Source organism: Oncorhynchus keta, unplaced genomic scaffold (assembly GCF_023373465.1).
Source record: "Oncorhynchus keta strain PuntledgeMale-10-30-2019 unplaced genomic scaffold, Oket_V2 Un_contig_27532_pilon_pilon, whole genome shotgun sequence".
Lineage (NCBI taxonomy): Eukaryota > Metazoa > Chordata > Actinopteri > Salmoniformes > Salmonidae > Oncorhynchus > Oncorhynchus keta.
Window position 1 is genome coordinate 5,904 of NW_026285571.1, and position 7,214 is coordinate 13,117.

Genomic DNA, 7,214 nt, shown 5'->3' on the forward strand with positions numbered 1-7,214 from the left:
AGACGCTTAACCCTAGCCCCCCATTCACAAGCCATTAGAGACGCTAACGCCAGCCCCACATTCACAAACCATTAGAAACACTAACGCTAGCCCACCATTCAAACGACCAGGACAACGCTTAGGATGAGACCAGGCTGTTCAGCACCAGGGACAGCAACCCAGGACAACATCTTAGGATGACCAGACCAGGAGCAGACCAGGATAACCCAGCACCAGGGACAGCAGCCCAGGACAACGCCTCTTAGGATGAGACCAGGCTGTTCAGCACCAGGGACAGCAGACCAGGACAACGTCTTAGGATGAGACCAGACTGTTCAGCACCAGGGACAGCAGCCCAGGACACCGTCTTAGGATGAGACCAGACTGTTCAGTACCAGGGACAGCAGACCAGGACAACGTCTTAGGATGAGACCAGGCTGTTCAGCACCAGGGACAGCAGACCAGGACAACGTCTTAGGATGAGACCAGGCTGTTCAGCACCAGGGACAGCAGACCAGGACAACGTCTTAGGATGAGACCAGGCTGTTCAGCACCAGGGACAGCAGCCCAGGACACCGTCTTAGGATGAGACCAGACTGTTCAGTACCAGGGACAGCAGACCAGGACAACGTCTTAGGATGAGACCAGGCTGTTCAGCACCAGGGACAGCAGACCAGGACAACGCCTTAGATGAGACCAGGCTGCTCCAGCACCAGGACAGCAGACCAGGACAACGTCTTAGGATGAGACCAGGTTGTTCAGCACCAGGGACAGCAGCCCAGGACACCGTCTTAGGATGAGACCAGACTGTTCAGCACCAGGGACAGCAGACCAGCACAACGTCTTAGGATGAGACCAGGCTGTTCAGCACACGACTTTCCCTACATAATATACCCTATTCCCTACTTAGGGCACGACTTTCCCTACAAAATGCACCCTATTCCCAACTTAGGGCACGACTTTCCCTACATAACAAACCCTATTCCCTACAAAACAAACCCTATTCCCTAAATAGTGCACTGTTAGTAATAACTGTTAGTTATTTATACTGTTAGCTATTTAGACTGTTAGCTATTTATACTGTTAGTTATTTATACTGTTAGCTATTTATACTGTTAGCTATTTATACTGTTAGTTATTTATACTGTTAGCTATTTATACTGTTAGTTATTTATACTGTTAGCTATTTATACTGTTAGCTATTTATACTGTTAGCTATTTATACTGTTAGCTGTTAGCTATACTGTCATCAGATATGACTTGGAATGGGACACTAGATATGAATGACAGGAGAGAATGGGACACCAGATATGAATGACAGGAGAGAATGGGACACTAGATATGAATGACAGGAGAGAATGGGACACCAGATATGAATGACAGGAGAGAATGGGACACCAGATATGAATGACAGGAGAGAATGGGACACTAGATATGAATGACAGGAGAGAATGGGACACCAGATATGAATGACAGGAGAGAATGGGACACTAGATATGAAATGACAGGAGAGAATGGGACACCAGATATGAATGACAGGAGAATGGGACACCAGATATGAATGACAGGAGAGAATGGGACACCAGATATGAATGACAGGAGAGAATGGACACTAGATATGAATGACAGGGAGAGAATGGACACCAGATATGACTTAAACACCTTTTATTCAACAGAACCACAGAAGAAAGAGAAAGGACCTTCAATCTGTCTCTGTGTCTGTTTATGTCTTGTCTATGTATCCCACCAGTCTAGGGGTGGAGGGGTATGTCTTGTCTATGTGTATCCTACCAGTCTAAGGGTGGAGGGGTATGTCTTGTCTATGTGTATCCTACCAGTCTAGGGGTGGAGGGGTATGTCTTGTCTATGTGTATCCCACCAGTCTAGGGGTGGAGGGGTATGTCTTGTCTATGTGTATCCTACCAGTCTAGGGGTGAGGGGTATGTCTGTCTATGTGTATCCTACCAGTCTAGGGGTGGAGGGGATGTCTTGTCTTGTCTATGTGTATCCTACCAGTCTAGGGGTGGAGGGGTATGGTCTTTGTCTATGTGTATCCTACCAGTCTAGGGGTGGGAGGGGCATGTCTTGTCTATGTGTATCCTACCAGTCTAGGGGTGGAGGGTAGTCTTGTCTTGTCTATGTATCCTACCAGTCTAGGGGTGGAGGGGCATGTCTTGTCTTGTCTATGTGTATCCTACCAGTCTAGGGTGGAGGGGTATGTCTTGTCTATGTGTATCCTACCAGTCTAGGGGTGGAGGGGCATGTCTTGTCTATGTGTATCCTACCAGTCTAGGGGTGGAGGGGCATGTCTTGTCTATGTATCCCACCAGTCTAGGGGGTGGAGGGGTATGTCTTGTCTTGTCTATGTGTATCCTACCAGTCTAGGTGGAGGGGAATGTCTTGTCTATGTGGTATCCCACCAGTCTAGGGGTGAGGGGTATGTCTTGTCTTGTCTATGTGTATCCTACCAGTCTAGGGGTGGAGGGGTATGTCTGTCTATGTGTATCCTACCAGTCTAGTGGAGGGGTATGTCTTGTCTTGTCTATGTGTATCCTACCAGTCTAGGGGTGGAGGGTATGTCTTGTCTATGTGTATCCTACCAGTCTAGGGGTGGAGGGGTATGTCTTGTCTTGTCTATGTGTATCCTACCAGTCTAGGGGTGGGAGGGTATGTCTTGTCTTGTCTATGTGTATCCTACCAGTCTAGGGGGTGGAGGGTATGTCTTGTCTATGTGTATCCTACCAGTCTAGGGGTGGAGGGGTATGTCTTGTCTATGTGTATCCTACCAGTCTAGGGGTGGAGGGGTATGTCTTGTCTATGTGTATCCTAACAGTCTAAGGGTGGAGGGGTATGTCTTGTCTATGTGTATCCTACCAGTCTAGGGGTGGAGGGGTATGTCTTGTCTATGTGTATCCTACCAGTCTAGGGGTGGAGGGGTATGTCTTGTCTATGTGTATCCTACCAGTCTAGGGGTGGAGGGGTATGTCTTGTCTTGTCTATGTGTATCCTACCAGTCTAGGGGTGGAGGGGTATGTCTTGTCTTGTCTATGTGTATCCTACCAGTCTAGGGGTGGAGGGGTATGTCTTGTCTATGTGTATCCTACCAGTCTAGGGGTGGAGGGGTATGTCTTGTCTTGTCTATGTGTATCCTACCAGTCTAGGAGTGGAGGGGTATGTCTTGTCTATGTGTATCCTACCAGTCTAGGGGTGGAGGGGTATGTCTTGTCTATGTGTATCCTACCAGTCTAGGGGGTGGAGGGGTATGTCTTGTCTATGTGTATCCTACCAGTCTAGGGAGTGGAGGGGTATGTCTTGTCTATGTGTATCCTACCAGTCTAGGGGTGGAGGGGTATGTCTTGTCTATGTGTATCCCACCAGTCTAAGGGTGGAGGGGTATGTCTTGTCTATGTGTATCCTACCAGTCTAAGGGTGGAGGGGTATGTCTTGTCTATGTGTATCCCACCAGTCTAGGGGTGGAGGGGTATGTCTTGTCTATGTGTATCCTACCAGTCTAGGGGTGGAGGGGTATGTCTTGGTCTATGTGTATCCTACCAGTCTAGGGGTGGAGGGGTATGTCTTGTCTTGTCTATGTGTATCCTACCAGTCTAGGAGTGGAGGGGTATGTCTTGTCTATGTGTATCCTACCAGTCCAGGGGTGGAGGGGTATGTCTTGTCTATGTGCATCCTACCAGTCTAGGGGTGGAGGGGTATGTCTTGTCTATGTGTATCCTACCAGTCTAAGGGTGGAGGGGTATGTCTTGTCTATGTGTATCCTACCAGTCTAGGGTGAGGTACACCATCTATGTGTATCCTACCAGTCTAGGGGTGGAGGGCAGGTCTTGTCTTGTCTATGTGTATCCTACCAGTCTAGGGGTGAGGGGTATGTCTTGTTTTGTCTATGTGTATCCTACCAGTCTAGGGGTGGAGGGGTATGTCTTGTCTTGTCTATGTGTATCCCACCAGTCTAGGGGTGGAGGGGCATGTCTTGTTTTGTCTATGTGCATCCCACCAGTCTAGGGGTGGAGGGGTATGTCTTGTTTTGTCTATGTGTATCCTACCAGTCTAGGGGGTGGAGGGGTATGTATTGTCTATGTGTATCCTACCAGTCTAGGGGTGGAGGGGTATGTCTTGTCTATGTGTATCCTACCAGTCTAGGGGTGGAGGGGTATGTCTTGTCTTGTCTATGTATCCCACCAGTCTAGGGGTGGGAGGGGTATGTCTGGCGGAGTCCAGACATCTCTCCTGGTCGATAAACAGGAGGGGCCTTAGTGTAAAGCTCCTGTTCTAAAACACTTACAGCCAGCCAGCTGCTGCAGGGTGGCCTGGGCTTCAGACAACCTCTGTCTCAGAGATAAAACAGTGTCCTGGAGAGCAGACACCTCAGACAGCAACCTGGGGGGGAGAGAGAGAGAGAGAGAGAGAGAGAGAGAGAGAGAGAGAGAGAGAGAGGAGAGAGAGAGAGAGAGAGAGAGAGAGAGAGAGAGAGAGAGAGAGAGAGAGAGAGAGAGAGAGAGAGAGAGAGAGAGAGAGAGAGAGAGAGAGAGAGAGAGACAGTGTTACCTGGTGTGTGAGAGTGTGTGGGTGTGGGTGTGTCTCAGTGTGTGTTACTTGGTGTGTATCTGACGTGTGTGTGTGTGTTACCTGGTGTGTGTGTGTGTGTGTGTGTGTGTGTGTGTGTGTGTGTGTGTGTGTGTGTGTGTGTGTGTGCGTGCGTGCGTACGTGCGTGCGTGCGTGCGTGCGTGCGTGTGCGTGTGTGTGTGTGTGTGTGTCTCAGTGTGTGTTACCCGGTGTGTGTGTGTCTCAGTGTGTGTTACCTGGTGTGTCTGTTCCCAGTGTGTGTTACCTGGTGGGGTGTGTGTGTCTCAGTGTGTGTTACCTGGTGTGTGTGTGTGTGTCTCAGTGTGTGTCTCAGTGTGTTACCTGGTGTGTGTGTGTGTCTCAGTGTGTGTTACCTGTGTGTGTGTGTGTGTCTTAGTGTGTGTTACCTGGTGTGTGTGTGTGTGTGTGTGTGTGTGTGTGTCTCAGTGTGTTACCTGGTGTGTGTGTGTGTGTCTCAGTGTGTGTTACCTGGTGTGTGTGTGTGTGTGTGTGTGTGTGTGTGTGTGTGTGTGTGTCTCAGTGTGTGTTACTTGGTGTGTGTGGGTGTGTGTCTCAGTGTGTCTCAGTGTGTCTCAGTGTGTCTGTCTGTCTCAGTGTGTGTCTCAGTGTGTTACTTGGTGTGTGTGTGTGTGTGTGTCTCAGTGTGTCTCAGTGTGTCTGTCTGTCTCAGTGTGTCCAGTGTGTGTGTGTGTGTCTCAGTGTGTGTTACTGCTGCTGTGTGTGTGTCTCAGTGTGTGTTACTTGGTGTGTGTGTGTGTTTCAGTATGCCTCAGTGTGTGTGTGTGTCTCAGTGTGTGTCTCAGTCTGTGTGTGTGTCTCAGTGTGTTACCTGGTGTGTGGTTGGTCCCTGCAGAGCTCTATGTTTGGTCTATAGGTGCTCCTCCAGCCTAGACTGAGCCACCTGAGGGGGCTCATCGCCCAGATGGACTCTCCAAATCTGAGATGGTACGCTCCGTCTGATGCATCTCCTGCAGGGTCTGACAGAGATGGAGAGGGAGAGGGGAGTCAGCACACAGAACACACACACACCACAATGAAAAATACACACACAGACCCCCCCCCACCTTGGCCAGGTGCTGCAGCGTGCTCCTAGCGTGTGTGGTCTGGCTGGACACGGAGTGTGAAGGCGTGCGTTGACACGGTTGTACTGAGACCACATGTCTCGCCGCGGCAACCAGGGTTCCCTCCACCAGCCTCGTTAGCCCCGCGTGGCTCGCCTCTCCGACGCCCGACCCCGATGTTGTCCTCCGAATACTGAACCCAAGACACCGGCACTGAGACACTACAGGGAGGAGGAGGGACAAATCACATGTTGTCCTCCTGAATACTGAACACGGGACTGAGACACTACAGGGAGGGAGGAGGACAAATCACATGTTGTCCTCCTGAATACTGAACACCGGCACTGAGACACTACAGGGAGGGAGGAGGGACAAATCACATGTTGTCCTCCTGAATACTGAACACTGGCACTGAGACACTACAGGGAGGGAGGAGGGACAAATCACATGTTGTCCTCCTGAATACTGAACACCGGCACTGAGACACTACAGGGAGGAGGAGGGACAAAATCACATGTTGTCCTCCTGAATACTGAACACCGGGACTGAGACACTACAGGGGGGAGGAGGGACAACCACATGTTGTCCTCCTGAATACTGAACCCAAGACTGTTATAGTTGGTCAGTGTTACCTGGTATCTACCAGGCTGAGGTCAGGTAATAGCTGGTAGCAGGAGAACAGTTGGTCAGAGTTACCTGGTATCTACCAGGCTGAGGTCAGGGTAATAACTGGTAGCAGGAGAACAGTTGGTCAGTGTTACCTGGTATCTACCAGGCTGAGGTCAGGGTAATAACTGTAGCAGGAGAACAGTTGGTCAGTGTTACCTGGTATCTACCAGGCTGAGGTCAGGGGTAATAACTGGTAGCAGGAGAACAGTTGGTCAGTGTTACCTGGTATCTACCAGGCTGAGGTCAGGGTAATAGCTGGTAGCAGGAGAACAGCTGCTCAGTGTTACCTGGCATCTACCAGGCTGAGGTCAGGGTAATAACTGGTAGCAGGAGAACAGTTGGTTAGTGTTACCTGCATCTACCAGGCTGAGGTCAGGGTAATAACTGGTAGCAGGAGAACAGTTGGTTAGTGTTACCTGGCATCTACCAGGCTGAGGTCAGGGTAATAACTGTAGCAGGAGAACAGCTGGTCAGTGTTACCTGGTATCTACCAGGCTGAGGTCAGGGTAATAGCTGGTAGCAGGAGAACAGCTGGTCAGTTACCTGGTATCTACCAGGCTGAGGTCAGGGTAATAACTGGTAGCAGGAGAACAGTTGGTCAGTGTTACCTGGTATCTACCAGGCTGAGGTCAGGTAATAGCTGGTAGCAGGAGAACAGTTGGTCAGTGTTACCTGGTATCTACCAGGCTGAGATCAGGGTAATAGCTGGTAGCAGGAGAACTGTTGGTCAGTGTGTGACAGTGGCTGTCGATCTGAGAGCTCTGTGTTTATCATTCATGTCTTTTTTTTCCAACTGGTGTTGCACTCTCCTGTTGGACCTGCACACACACACACACACACACACACACACACACACACACACACACACACACACACACACACACACACACACACACACACACACA

At 50.1% G+C, this 7,214-nt stretch overlaps 1 long non-coding RNA gene across 4 annotated transcripts; it reads left to right on the forward strand.

Moving 5' to 3' along the window:
• Positions 1–2,052: 2,052 nt before the first annotated feature.
• LOC127922884 (uncharacterized) lies at positions 2,053–3,525 on the forward strand. Of its 4 annotated transcripts, none has more exons than XR_008112751.1 (3): positions 2,053–2,100; positions 2,695–3,231; positions 3,278–3,509. It is a non-coding gene; the product is annotated as an uncharacterized LOC127922884 (long non-coding RNA). The 4 variants fall into 4 exon arrangements; XR_008112753.1 differs by lacking the exon at positions 2,053–2,100 and adding an exon at positions 2,321–2,364 and having other exon boundaries at positions 2,730–3,231; positions 3,278–3,525; XR_008112752.1 differs by lacking the exon at positions 2,053–2,100 and adding an exon at positions 2,321–2,364 and having other exon boundaries at positions 2,774–3,231.
• Positions 3,526–7,214: the final 3,689 nt, after the last annotated feature.